The sequence below is a fragment of the Eurosta solidaginis genome, chromosome 5 (genome assembly GCF_040869045.1).
Source record: "Eurosta solidaginis isolate ZX-2024a chromosome 5, ASM4086904v1, whole genome shotgun sequence".
Taxonomy (NCBI): domain Eukaryota; kingdom Metazoa; phylum Arthropoda; class Insecta; order Diptera; family Tephritidae; genus Eurosta; species Eurosta solidaginis.
Genome location: NC_090323.1, coordinates 93102077 through 93117688, shown reverse-complemented (window position 1 = coordinate 93117688; position 15612 = coordinate 93102077). Strand labels below are relative to the sequence as shown.

Here is a 15612-nt window from a genome sequence, read left to right as displayed (position 1 = left end):
TTTCCAGCGCCTTTATTAAGTTGGATTTCAAGTTATCTTGAAAATAGGACTCAGCGAGTTTTCTTTAACAACAATCTTTCAAAGTCGTTTGATGTAACTTCTGGCGTGCCCCAGGGTAGCCATTTGGGTCCATTACTCTTTAACCTGTTCATTAACGACTTACCAAAGGTTATATTACATTCTAGAGTTTTTATGTATGCAGATGATGTAAAACTTTGTTACGCATATCTGCCTTCGAACTTGTTCTGTTTTAATCAGCTTCAGGCCGATCTGGACTCATTTCAAAGCTGGTGTACTGCAAATTTACTTTTTTTGAATTACTCTAAATGTAAGCAAATGACTTTTCACCGTGTGAAGCCGGTCCTATCATCTTATACACTTAACGGCGACCCCTTGGAGCGGATATCTATTGTTACTGATCTAGGAGTTATTTTTGATCCGAAATTAAGTTTTACCACACATATTTCAACCGCTATAAACAAAGCAACTGGTGTATTAGGTTTTATCAAACGTTGGGCTAAAGATTTTGATGACCCTTATTTCACAAAGATCCTTTATACCTCGCTGGTACGTCCTATTCTCGAGTACTGTTCATGTGTCTGGTCTCCGATCTATCAAATCCATGTTGATCGGATTGAGTCGGTCCAGAGACGGTTTTTAATTTTTGCATTACGAGGTCTCAACTGGGAATCAAGTACTCATCTTCCACCATACAGGAATAGACTTCTTCTAATTAATTTGCCATCTCTAGAGAATCGTAGAGTATTACTTGGCGTTATGTTCATTCACAAGCTCATCATTGGTGTGATTGACTCCCCTGACCTAATCAGTCAACTAAATTTTGCGGTTCCTGCTAGGGCGTCCAGGCATTTTGTGCCTTTTCATTTACCTCTATGCCGGCAAAATTTTGCTAGAAACAGTCCCCTGCGCCATTGGTGCTCGCGGTACAATGATTTGTATAACTGCATTGGCTTTGAATGTTCGTTTGCTGCTTTACATACTGCTATACTCTTATGTTTAGCCTGATATTTTAATTTTATTTTTTCTTATACAATGCGATGTCAAATGTTTATAACATAAAAATTTTCTATGTACCTTTTTTGAATTTTTTAATTTTAAGAATGGCTCTGTATTTTACATATATATCTGTCTATTACAATAATTAGTCGACCGCTTTGTGTTTGCGTCGACTTTAAATAAATAAATAAATAAATAAATAAATAAATAAATAAATAAAAAAATATTCTTGTAAATGACTTGCTGATGCTGGAGATTTCTGATGAAAATGCCTGCTGTAATGTCTGCAAGGTTGCATTCCTTTGAGTTTACCGCGTTTACACAATGAAATGTGCGCGTAAATTTATACAAATTGTGTAAATGATTTTTCATACAAAATTTGATAGTTCGTTTACGCACTAGATAAATTTATACGTTTACACACTTTATAAGGATTTATACGGTTACATGAGTACCCCTAGTGTACAAGTACAAGTGTGTTGACTTCTTTCTGACAGGCTGTCGCTTAAGTGAGCATAACGGGAAAATCTGAGTTGCCATTGTTGTTTCGGTTGAAAACCGTCCATTAGGGTTCTGTGCAGAGACGTTAAAGATTGAAACAGGGTTTACGTAGTCACAAAAGTGTAGCTCCTGTTCCACAACATTTTAATTTTATATCATAGCGAAAATTGTTCAGTTCAGAGTTATTGATTTTCTTTAAAAATTGTATTTAATACATGAGGTAACGTAGAGTTTTTCAAATTATAGTGAAACTCTTTTTAAACTCAACAACAAAGTATATCGGTAAAATATTTTCTAGGACTTCTGTACGCAAGTTTATTATATTTTCGTAATACCTGTAAAAAGCAGAGAAAACGTAGAGTTTTTCAAATTATTGTGAAAAACTTTTTAATTTGAATTTCTGTGCCCAAGTTCACTATATTTGTGTAACACAAGAATCTGGAGGTCAATTCCTTAACTATGAAAAACTGAAAAATGTACACTTATTGAAAACTCAATTGCACACACAATTAACACTTTGAATTTAGTTGTGTTTTTATGCACAACATTTTTAAACTAAAAACAAAATTTTCATTTGTCAGAAAAAATAAAGAAAAAACGGTCTAATGTCAAAAAACCCTATCGAAATACAAACTGGATTGTTTGTTTTTAATGAACTACGTTGTATTTTTCTTGTATTTCATTAGTTTTTTTAAATACAGTTCACACACTTACACCTGTACTGAAACCTTATTGGCTCCCTCGACTAAAAATATAAGAAAAAATACATAGAAAATAAAGTAGTGTCATATACGAGTTTGATTTGTTTGCACTTACAGCACCATTTTATTTGCAGGAGACTTTCACAGCTACAAAAATTAAGGCGGATTTACACAGACGCTTTGGTTGTGTTGCATTCATTAATTCATCTGTCGGGCAAAGTATCGAAAAATTTACATAAATGCTTTGACAACTCCATACGAAAAAGATTGAAACGCCGTACGTTATATTTGCATTGAAACGGGCAAATCGTTTATATAATTTTGGCCCTATGCATTTGTGTAAACAGCCTTAGAAGTGAAAAGTTTCCATGTTACACGTGTGGCGCTTTATATTTTGACTCTAATTTAAATAAATTTTGCTTTCCGTATGTTTCCGCATTATTGCAGGCTACAAATCTTCTAGTATTCTTATTTCCGCGGAAATATATGCAACTATTTCATCTGTAAATACTACAGAGTTTTATTAAACTATCAAATGCAACTCAGCTTGAGGTACTCTTACGTACCAAAAATGCAACTCTAGACCTGAGATTTGCATCAGGTGAGCGAGGCTGTTTGTAGTTTTGACGTTTATCGCTTAGTTGACACACTTGTATAGGTACACTATGTATAGATATATTGCATGCTTCACTAACCACAAATCAAAAAGAAGATTGCGCATTGACATGTTCAAAATTGCTTCGTTCTGCGCAACTACATCACACTTGACTGCTTGAGCGAACGAAAGAAAGAGAAAAAAAACAAGAGCTAAAGGAAAATGACGTATGAATTGCCCATAAAAACAGCTGATCCCGTTCAAAAGTTCTCCGCGAAAAACAGTTTGAAACCGAGACCGACTGCAATAACCCGTCCAAAAATGTGGAACGGGGTATGAAAAGACGCGTTTTGCCCTAGCATCAATAATCTAAAGGCGAAAACATGTTCGGATGATGGAAACCGTGGCCAAAACGCGTCTACTAATGCCATTCTTGACGGTTTTGGTCGTGTTTTAGCAAACGTCCCGGGTAATAAAGTATCACAATTTGTTAATTAAAATTGTCCAAAACATATGATTTTAAAGAGAGATGTGTAATTAAGTACCCGTTTGAAAGTAAATAAGGGTATTTCTTAGTAATTTTACAATTAAATATCTACGCAGTTTTCGTTAGCAGCTACTACACTTTTTTTGGACAAGAAGTACAACAGTGCCAAATAGCATACACAAGAAAAACGAACAAGAACAAGTATTTTATCAGGTGACCGTGGCTGTGTATGTGCGTGCTGCTAAATATCCTACTTGTAGACCTTTACAACGTGCTTACATACGAAATGCGCAATCTTCTATGTGTGATTTGTGAATGAAACCACTGCTTGGTGATGGCCGATACAGCGATTTTGAACAATCAGTGAAAATAGTGATGACGATTTTTGAATCGCGGCTGTTTTTTATAGCTATAGCGATCGCCTCAATTTATTTTTAATAAGCGAATGTGCAATTTGGATACTTGGATATTAAAATGGAACGTTTAAGGGCTGTTTCTGCTCTAGCCTTGAATTTTAGCGCTCACTTTATCCTGCCTATAAGTGCATTTTCGTTTCCTAAAGTTCTTTTTAAATTACCGGGCGGATAAATTTACCGGCCACTTCATCTTCCCGGTAAAATTTGTTCTTAGGTTTAAGGGCGAATTAATGGTGACCTATAACCATAAAGCCATAACCAGATAAATCAGTTGATCGAACCTACCTTTTGGTTTCTCGCCATATCCATAACCTAAATATATTTGAGTTGGTGAATTTAATAACTTTTTTTAGTTTTTCTTCATTGTTTTGGATACGTTATGACTAAGAGATTAATTTTTTGTGGAATATGTTTGTAATTTTTTGCGTTTTCTTCTTTTTATGAAATTTTCACGATAGTTAGGTTAAGGCACCATTAATCGATCACATTGAGATGATTATGGATATGGGCATGGTTACGACTATGGCGTTAGGGTTAAAGCTGGAGACATTGGTGCTTTATCGGTAACCTTTTAACAGCTGATTCGACCAGCCTTATGAGAATCAATGTAATCGATTATTGGTGCCGCTAAGGTCGTAACCGTATCATAGCCAACCAATTGGGTTTTGGTTTACCGTCGTAACGATAAACAGCTGATTACGTTAGGGATACGACTACAGCGATACGACAAACGGCACCAATGACTCCAGCTTAAGGAAGTTTAATTTGGCTTTTAAATTGAGGCTTTGCCAGCTATTTTTGGTAATAGTCTAGTTGAGGGGTCGACTGCTAATACGCTACCAAAAATATCGAGAGAGGTGTCAAACGACGCCATTAATTGCATTCAATTACCTGGCGGTAATAGCGCAGAAATTTTCCGAAATCGGAAAGGCTAATTTCGCTCAATTTTCAGGCAATGTGAAATGCGAAATTAATGTTCCAGGACTTGGTTGCATGATGGCCTGGATCCGCACCAGGAGCCGTTTGAAATTCAACATGGAAGAAGGGCTTTTAAAAAGTAATTTCATTTTCGGCGATAACGGTTACAAGCAAACCAATTATATAATGACTCCATTATTAAATTCAGCAAGTCCAGCAGAAAGATTGTATAACGAATCACAAGTTCGTACACGAAATACAATCGAGCGTTGCTTTGGAGTTTGGAAACGGCGTTTCCTTGTACTCTCACTAGGACTTAGAGTATCAATAAACACAATAATGGCTGTCATTGTTGCGCGCGCCGTCCTGCACAATATTGCTATAATTTGTAAAGACCCATATCCCTCGGAAAATGATTTATTGGTACCAGAAATCACAGAGGAAATCCTAAGTAACTCTGCAACGACGAGTTTGAACTCATTAGCAAGGACTAAATTAATAAAAAATTATTTAGCAAACTAAATGAGAACATTATACTTGTTACATATTATCATTAAAATTATCCATATTCATATTGTCTTATTTTAGATTATAATACCACACGAAGAAATTATATACAACAAACAAAGGGATGGTGCTTTTCTGAAGAATATGTCCTATTTGACATGTTGTCGAGGGGTTACTTCCAGAGCAGATTGAACCAAAAAATTAAACATACTTCATTTCAGTTATAAATTTATGAAGCCTACTATCTAGTGTCATTGGACATCCCAATCAAACTAGTATATATGAAAATAAGTATATATCAAAATCGCTTTTCAAAAATATCATATCGAGAGCTTCAAAGATAAATTGTTCGGACAAAGCCACAGTATTTCGATACTTTTTCCAAAAACATATACATACTTAAGGCTCCATTACTGATACTTAGCATAGCTTGACTTGGCTTGCGAACTGTTACTTACAGTTCTGTTAAATGAACATTGCATGTTACTGATTACTCAAAACTTAACTTGACTTAGAAGTCTGTTGAATTTTGATTTTCTATGTAAGTTCTAAGTGACGGTTACATTTTGAGATGCCATTTGTTTGTTTCCATTTCATTTTGACATACAAATTAACATTTATTTAAAAATAAATTTCAACGCTGATTATGATGGCAGATTGTATGCGCCAAGTGGAGTATAATCATGGCTAAGTTGCCAAGTTTACACCAAGTCAAGTCAAGTCTATGCTAAGTATCAGTAATGGGGGCTTTACTCCCTGCAAAAATTGTTGGATTACGTGTTCCATTTTCTTCATGTTGGAGTACTCTAACAATACTGCTTTGTTATGCGTTTGCGGACCACCATCAGCCGATCATTGCTCGTTCTTTAACGTCCGTGATCACGACACGATGATGTTCGAACAGAGTTGCGAAAAGTAAAATATTGCATGCAAATAACTGATAACAAAATTTTACTATGCGAACTCTGATAAAATGCAACCGCGCACTGGTTGTATGAATACCCTGCAAAAATTATTGGATTACGTGTTCCATTTTCTTTATGTTGGAGTACTCTAACAATACTCCTTTGCAATGCGTTTGCGGACCACCATCAGCCGATCATTGCTCGTTTTTTAACGACCGTGATCACGACACGATGACGATGGAACAGAGTTGCCAAAAGTAAAATATTGCATACAAATAACAATAAAATTTTACTATGACAACTCTGATAACATGCAACCGCTCACTGGTTTTATGTATACATACTACAGTATAGAGAAATATTAGTTTCTTTATTCACGCAAATGCTAAATAACATAAGAATATTCGTAGTATAAAATATAAAAGTTGTATTGCCTCTCTTCATTTACCTTCATTTTAAATTAAATTCTCTCCGATAATTCTTTCCGACACAATTCCTCTTTAGTACTTTGGCATATGATCCTCTGTGGTAGCTCCATGGAGTACTACAGTGAAAGTACTTTGGAAAGTACTCTCACGTATGTACTCTATGGAATACTCACCATCAAAGCGGGAGTGGGATCACCTACTCCTCTCCTAGGACGTCGCAATGTTAATTGGAGCACATTTTTTGTATGAATACAGATTAGTTTTGGAACACTCCCATACACCTAAAGGAGTATTCCAGCTTTCCAGTCTTGTCTTTTCGCGCGAGCGGTCGTTCGGATCATCCTCTACTCAACGTCAATTTTCGGGCTTTTTGCGTTGAGTGAAAAATTAAATAGGCCACAAGGTTGGCTTCTGTGCTTCCCTCGGGCGTTTTGGCGGAGTTAGGAGATGCAGCGCCTCCCTGACCTGGAGTTAGGGCGGTTTTATGCGCTCCTAATAGGAATCAGTGACATTGAAAAAATGGCGTGGTGCCAATTAAAAACCTAACCTCAATAAAGTTTCCAATTTGGTGTATTTCCAGACTGCTGGAAGACCTCAGTAATTGTACCTGTGGAAAAAGTAAAGGGAACAATTAAACCAGAGGAGATACGACCCATAAATACCTTACCTAGCGATGAGAAAATAATAGAAACTGTAGTTAAGAACCAATTGCTGGATTACTTAAATAAAAACGAAATTATTATAAAGGAGCAGTCGGGGTTTAGATCAAAACACTCGTGTGAAACTGCACTTAACCTGGTAATTGCAGAATGGAAAGAAAGTAGAACGAAGAAACAATTTACAATTTCAGTTTTCCTCGACCTAAAAAGAGCTTTCGAAACAGTAGACAGAGATATTCTTATAAGAAAACTGTATAAAATTGGCATAAGAAACATAGCGCTTAACTGGTTCAAAAGTTACCTTAGTGGAAGAAAACAGAAAACTGTAATAAGAAATAAGATTTCCCCCGAAGTGGACATTGAAATAGGATTGCCACAGGGATCGGTGCTTGCAGCAATTCTTTTTATAATTTACATAAATGATATCAAAAACTGTATCAAATACTGCAAAATAAGATTATTCGCTGATGATGCACTTTTGACTATAAGCGGTAACACAATTGATGAGGCAGCCTCAAAAATACAATCGGACCTACAGGCAATATATAAGTGGTTGTGCCAAAATATGCTTAAAATAAACATAGAAAAGACAAAATGGATGATAATGGGGTCTAGAGTGACTCAAGATGATGTATCGCTAAAAATAGCAAATACCCCTATAGAAAGAGTAACCCGAATAAAATACCTGGGAATAATTATAGATGACAAATTAAAATTTGATGAACATCTTAAATACATCGAAGGGAAAATTTCCAAAAAAATAGGGTTCATGTTTCGTTCATGCAGGCATATTAGTATGCAATACAAAATAATGGTCTATAGATCCATTATCGAGCCGCATTTTATTTACTGTCCTACAATCCTATTCGCATTAGCTGATTCGCAAAAATCCAGGCTACAAATTAAACAAAACAAAGTTATGCGTTTCATATTAAGAAAACGGTATGATACCCCAATTAAGGATTTACTAGACAGCTTAAACTGGCTTAGTGTAAAACAGAACATCACTTAGTACACATTGAAGTTTATACACAACATAAAGTTGGGAAATTTGCCGAATTACCTAAGTGAACGTGTCAGACTAAACAGAGAGGTCCATAGCTATCAAACAAGACACAATAACAACTTTTACTTGCCGGTAGTGAGATCTGAATTCGATAAAAAAAGTATATACTACGAAGGAATTAGAGAATATAATGATCTGCCAATTGATATTAAAAACTGTAATAATACCAAAAAATTCAGAAAGTTATTATACAGCTACTGTAAAGCGCTACCTGTAAAGTAGTTAAATTTATTTAGTAAATATTTTATAGATTATTATATAGTTGAAGTCAAAGAAATTCAATGAATTGAAACAAATATGTAAACATTAAAAATACTTTGTACCTTATTAAATTATATAGATCTTCAAGATCGTAAATAAATAAATAAATAAATAAATAAATAAATAATTTACATACATATATAAACTAACGGAAAACAAACGGTTTTTATATACGAACGGGACTTGTACCCGAATCAGTGACATTGGAAAAATGGCGTGGTGCCAAGAAAAAACCTAACCTAATATATACATACATACATAAATTAATGGAAAACCTGACGTGACGCCATAAAAATCAAATGTGTTTTATATACGAACGGGACTTTACCCATAACGGGATACTGGAATAACATGGCAACAAGCCATATATTGAATTTTAATAATTAATAATTTTGTGCCTGGCGTGGTGCCATGAAAAAAACCAAAAAATTAACTTTATACAAATAACTGAATTGAAAGATAACCTGGCAGTATAAGGGCTCTTTAAAGCACCTTGCCAACCGACGCTTGCGTATGCGGTGTCAATTAAAACAAAAAACAAAAAAAAAAAGGGGTATTCCTTACACTATTTATGGAGTACTCGCGTTTTATGAAGGGTACTGCAAAAAATGTTGGATTACGTGTTCCATTTTCTTCATGTTGGAGTACTCTAACAAGACCCTTTGCAATGTGTTTACGGACCACCATCAGCCGATCATTGCTCGTTTTTTAACGACCGTGATCACGACACGATGACGATCGAACAGAGTTGCCAAAAGTAAAATACTGCATACAAATAACTGATAATAAAATTTTACTATGCAACTCTGATAAATGCAACCGCACACTGCTTTTATGTATACATACTATAGTATAGAGAAATATTAGTTTCTTTATTCACGCAAACATAACATAAGAATATTCGTAGTATAAAATATAAAAGTTGTATTGCCCCTCTTCATTTACTTTCATTTTAAATTAAATTCACTTAATTCTTTCCGACAAAATTCCTCTTTAGTACTTTGGCATATGATCCTCTGTGGGTGCTCCATGGTGTACTGCAGTGAAAGTACTTTGGAAGTACTCTCACGTATGTAATCTATGGAATACTCACAAACAAAGCGAGAGTGGGATCACCTACTCCTGTTGTTGTTGTAGCAATGCTCGCCCCACCTAATAGCCGCGACCGATCACAAATTGTCATCAGTATCCTCTAACGGGAGTCCAAGGAAACTTGCCGTTTCAACAGGGGTGGACCATAAGGAAAGGGGTGTTAGAGGCGTTGGTTCCACATTACAATTAAAGAGATGGTTGGTGTCATGTGGGGACACATTGCAAGCGGGGCATACATTTTGTATGTCGGGGTTGATTCTGGATAAGTAAGAGTTTAACCTGTAACAGTATCCAGAACGAAGTTGAGCAAGAGTGACACGCGTTTCCCTGGGGAGTATGCGTTCCTCTTCCGCGAATTCTGGTTATTTTTCTTCAAGTACTGGATTCACCGGGCAATTCCCGACACAAAGGTCCGACGCCTGTCTATGGAGTTCACCAAGGACCTGCTTGTGTTTTTTCGCTTCATACGGCTGGGTTCTCAGGTGCCGTATTTCCTCAAAATGCTTACGGAGATGACTCCTTAGGCCCCTAGGCGGTGCTGGTTCGTCAATCAGATGCCTGTTGGGATGCCCAGGTTTCTGGGTATTCAACAGAAACTGTTTGGTCAGCATCTCATTTCTCTCCCTGATGGGGAGTATTCTCGCCTCATTATGCAGATGGTGTTCTGGGAACATAAGAAGACAGCCCGTGGCGATTCTGAGAGCAGTATTTTGGCAGGCCTGTAGTTTCTTCCAGTGGGTAGTTTTTAGGCTTGGCGACCATATGGGTGACGCGTAGCACGTAATCGGCTGGCTAATTGCTTCGTATGTGGTCATGAGCGTTTCTTTATCTTTTCCCCAGGTACTGCCAGCAAGGGATTTGAGGATTTTATTACGGCTCTGAATTCTCGGAACAATTGCGGTTGCGTGCGCACCAAAATGTAGATCCTGATCAAACGTCACACCCAAGATTTTGGGGTGTAGGACAGTCGGTAGCGTAGTGCCGTCGACGTGGATGTTCAATATGGTCGACATTTGGGGCGTCCATGTTGTAAATAAGGTCGCGGAAGATTTAGTCGGTGACAATGCCAGGTTTCGCGAGGCGAAAAAACTGGAGAGATCAGGGAGATAGCCGTTTATTTTATTGCATAGCTCATCGATCTCTGGGCCTGGGCCTATGGCCATTATTGTGCAGTCATCGGCGTAGGAAACGATTGTGACTCCATCCGGTGGTGAAGGTAGCTTAGATATGTAGAAATTAAACAAAAGTGGGGATAGGACACCACCCTGTGGCACCCCTTGTTTAATTCTCCTTGGTTTTGATGTTTCGTTTCTAAATTGCACCGATGCCTGCCGACTACCCAGATAATTTGCGGTCCACCTTTTAAGACATGGGGGAAGGGTAGACCCTTCCAGGTCTTGCAGTAATGAGCCATGGCTGACCGTATCAAAGGCTTTTGATACGTCTAGCGCTACGAGTACTGTTCTATGGTGGGGATATTGATTCAAACCGCAATTTATCTGGGTGCTAATGACATTTAGCGCGGAGGTAGTGCTATGGAGTTTTCTGAAGCCATTCTGATGAGGGGCTAGCTGCAAATGTGCTTGGAAATAAGGGAGAAAAATGGCTTCAAGCGTCTTTGCCACTGGCGATAGGAGAGATATCGGACGATATGACTCAGCTACGTTAGCTGGTTTCCCAGGCTTTAGTAGCGGGATCACCTTGGCCATTTTCCATTTCTCGGGTATGGCAAAGGTGGAGATAGACAGGTTGAAGACAGGGGCTAAATATTTGAAACCCTCTTTCCCAAGGTTTTTAAGCATCGGCATGGCTATGCCGTCTGGGCCCACTGCTTTGGATGGTTTAGCGCGACCAATGGCGTCCTCAACCTCTATAGCGGTGATGGTGATTGGTGACGCGCTGAACTTGTGTTTATGTGCGTGTCTATTGGCTCTCCGTCTATCTTTGTCGACCGTAGGATGCATTATATATTGTCGGCAGAAAGCGCTCGCGCATTTTTTCGCATCCGACAGCACCTTATCGCCAAAGGCGATGGAAACTTTGTCTATGTGCTTAGTCGGATTCGATAGGGACTTTACGGTGGACCAAAGTTTACCTACACCGGTAGAGAGATTACAACCTCTTAGGTGCTCTTCCCATTTCGCCCGCTTGTGTTCGTCCACAAGCAATCTGATGCGTTGGTTTATATCCCTTATTTGGGGGTCGCCTGGATCAAGCTGTCTTATAAGGTCGCGTTCCCTCGCTAAGCTCGCGGCTTCCGCCGGGAAGTGGGGCCGGATTTCGGGAATTCTCCCGGCGGGAATGAAATGTACCGAGGCGGATTCAATGAACTTACGGAAGGCACGCTCCCCTTTGCGGGCATCAGTCGGGATAGGGAGGGCAGCAAAGCTGCTGTCTGTTGCAAATTTATATTCTTCCCACTTTCCTTTTTTGAAGTTTATGAAAGTGCGTTTTTCGGTGACGATGAAGTCATCGGTACGCTCGAACGAAATAAGTATGGGCAGGTGGTCGGATGCCAATGTTACCATCGGCTGCCAGTTGACGCAGTTTACGAGTTCTGCGCTCACGATTGAGATATCTGGCGAGCTATGACAGCTTCCTACCATACGTGTGGGGGCGTCTCCGTTTATTGTGCAGAACGTCGTTTCTTCTATTTGATCCGCCAACATCTCACCACTACTGTCCGCCCGCAAGTTTGAATGCCATAGGTCGTGATGGGCATTGAAATCGCCTAAGATAATGCGATTGTTGCCAGTGAGTAAGGCCTCGATTTTAGGGCGGTATCCACTGGGGCAACAGGTGACAGGAGGGATGTAGATGTTGATGATTTCTAGATTTGCATCGCCTGACCGGACAGATAGGCCTTGACGTTCTAAGACATTGTCCCTGCGGTCGATGCCAGGATCAAATATATGATATTGCACAGAGTGGTGTATAATAAACGCGAGGCCGCCTCCATTTCCGCTCTCGCGGTCCTTCCTGTGGACATTATACCCAGAGCAGGTCTGCAATGCAGATCTTGCTGTGAGTTTAGTCTCTTGAATCGCAGCAATGCGGATGTTGTGCCGCTTCATGAAATCGACTATCTCCGTAATCTTCCCAGTTAGTCCATTACAGTTTAACTGCAGAATTCTGAAGTGTATGAGGGGAGACGCCGCCACTCTAGGGGTAAGTGACGGGTGACTACGCCTAGGTTGTGGAAGGCCAGGACGCAATTGCTGTTATGGCCTTGGGACTGGGCAAGCATTGGGGTACCCGGATGATTTGGGTTTGCGACTTGGCAACATGGCGCGATGAAACCCGTCGAGGGGTTGCCGTCGCGGAGACCAGAACATCTAGGAAAGTGGCACCACCCAAGGCAGGAGCTGCATTGAGCGGATGTCGCAAACCTATATATTCTGTGCTGGCAGACGGTGCAAACGGAGGTAGGGACTAAGAGCCTGTTTCCCTGACCTGCACGATTGCTGCCAGAAAAGAGGTGGGGAGAAGAAGACGGGGGCAGGGGCTGATGCTCAGCATTGCTACCAGCTCTACTACGAAGGTAGTAGTTATGAGTGGTATCAGCTGTTTGAGTTGTTGGCGCCGTGGGGCGCGAGCAGCAGCGGGTACTTGTTGTGGCTTGCTGAGCAGCGAGGCTGCTGGAAGGTAGTGGGGGGCGCTTAGGCGTAGACTACGGGACGCCCTTGGGCGTGAACAGCAAGGAGCCACAAAAGATTTATAAAAGTTACGTGCACGTCCGGTTTTGGGATCAAGCCCAGACCAACCTGTCCGATGCAACCATCCCTTACACGAGACACACTGAACAGAGTATGACCGTCTTAAAAAGATTCTTTTCTGGCAAATGCAGCAAAACGATTTCTCAGGACCGGGGTCAGGAGACGGACCCGGATTGGGTTCGATACCTTCCCGGAGTAAGAGAATATGTAGCAGTCCTGCTGCAAGGAGCTGCTGGGAGGATGACAATTTGTGGGAGGGACGAAACAAATTAAATTGGGTCACACTGAAATGACAGTCCTTGTTCGGGAAAAATCCCGAGTCGCTCCGGTACATAGAACCGACTGCCTTGGAAAGCGCTCCTAGGGCATCGCAATGTTAATTGGAGCACATTTTTTGTATGAATACATATTGGTTTTGGAACACTCCTATACTCCTAAATGAGTATTCCTTACACTATTTATTGAGTACTCGATTTTTTGAAGGGCTTACTTTAAGAGAACTTTGTGAACTAAAATATCGATGAAATGAATACAAGGAACACGATAATAAAATTTTGATGGAAAATGCACATATGCACATATTAGGGGGACTCATGTAACCGTATAAATGCCTTATAAAGTGCGTAAACGTATAAATTTATCTAGTGCGTAAACGAGCTGCCAAATTTTTTATGAAAAATCATTTACACAATTTGTATAAATTTACGCGCACATTTCATTGTGTAAACGCGGTAAACTCAAAGGAATGCAACCTTGCAGACATTACAGCAAGCATTTTGATCAGAAATGTCCAAAATCAGCAAGTAAAGGCGTTTTAGTTTTGATTTTTGACTTAATCTTGGCATTTTTTAATTTGTATAACAATCAAAAAAATTTTTTTGGCAATAATACAGCTGAAAAACAATCAAGTTTATCAAGAGTATTACTAGGTGCGTTCATATAACCGCGTGTGTAAATGGATATAATTATACACCTTATAAGTTTATATGCTATCATGAGTCCCCCTATTAATTTTTTGTTTTTGTTATATACATTGAAATATATCAGTAAATCTTTTTGATAAGTTGTATCATAAATAGTAAGGTCAAATTTGACATCAAAACAGTGGGCAAATAACAAAAATTCCGGGAAAGCCAAATCTTGGTGAATACCTTGGGTTCACCATTATAAATAATGTGATCCCATGTAGGCATAAAATTAATAGTTTAAAGATCTACATATTGGGTTTAAACTTTTTTCTCAACCTTGAAGTTTTCAAGATAAATCTATACTCTTGACACATTATTTATAATGGCGAACCTAAGCTTTGGAATTCGGAATTTATGTTATTTAAAATCTCTACTTTGACGGGACTATAATTTCTTCTCTTATATATTTAATTTAAAAAAAAAAGCGACAAAGGATTGTGTAACTAAATCTGTTCAAACCAATTTCAGAAATCAGTAAGAAAATTACGAAAGTTCAACAAGTATTAAAAAATGTGATGCCACATCTACCGGAACTTAAACCCAGTTCGTTGTCATGGTAAAGCAAGCACACTTCCTCCTTGCCACGGCGTCCGACTTTCTTACATTCGTTTAGCAGAAAAGAACGTCCTATCTCAGAATCTTATCTGTGATTGGTAGATTTGATGTTTTGAATAACGCATATATATATGAATCATATATGTGAGCATAATGCATTTGATTTAAATTTAGCTCTACATTTTTTATTGGTAATAAACAATCACTAATATTTTTAATGTAGTGGAAAAAATTTAGTGGTAGTTAACTTAAGCGATAGGGAAACAGTTGAAATGAATAAATGGAAATAAATAATAAAATTCTGCTCAACTTTAAATGTAGTTTAATATCACACTGAAAAATTCCACCAGTAATCAAAAGTGCTTGCATCGTTTTTATTTTGTAGTGTGTATTGCGTTTTTCAAGATAAACACAATACACACTGCAAAATAAAAAATATGCAGGCACGTTTGATTGCTAGTGTAAGCTTACATTCGTAGGTTAATTTGTAAGTGCGCTTAAATTTAATTACATTTTTTCTCGAACTTGAAGTTGTAGTAGCTAATTTTTCAGTTTATGCCCATAAGCTCCTGCTGATGCTTTTCGTCAGCTCGTCTATTCTTTTCTCTGTAGAAAGTTTGAGCAATGTTAGCGTTGCTCGTTCATCGTCCAAATTTTGCTTTTTCTTAGTTGGTCTCTCCACCACAAGTTTTTTGGACTTTGGTTTCTGAAGGCTGCTTGGATTCCAGGAGGAGGAACCCTCCTGGTCTTTTCCATTTCCGACGTCTCTTTTTTCTATTAATAAAATAAAATGTTTTAGCTACACTTTAACTTTAATGGC

At 38.6% G+C, this 15612-nt stretch overlaps 1 protein-coding gene across 2 annotated transcripts in view; it reads left to right on the top strand.

The window, feature by feature from the left end:
* EMC10 (ER membrane protein complex subunit 10) overlaps positions 1–15612 on the top strand; it is a 128509-nt gene that overhangs the window by 107563 nt on the left and 5334 nt on the right. The window lies entirely within an intron of this gene.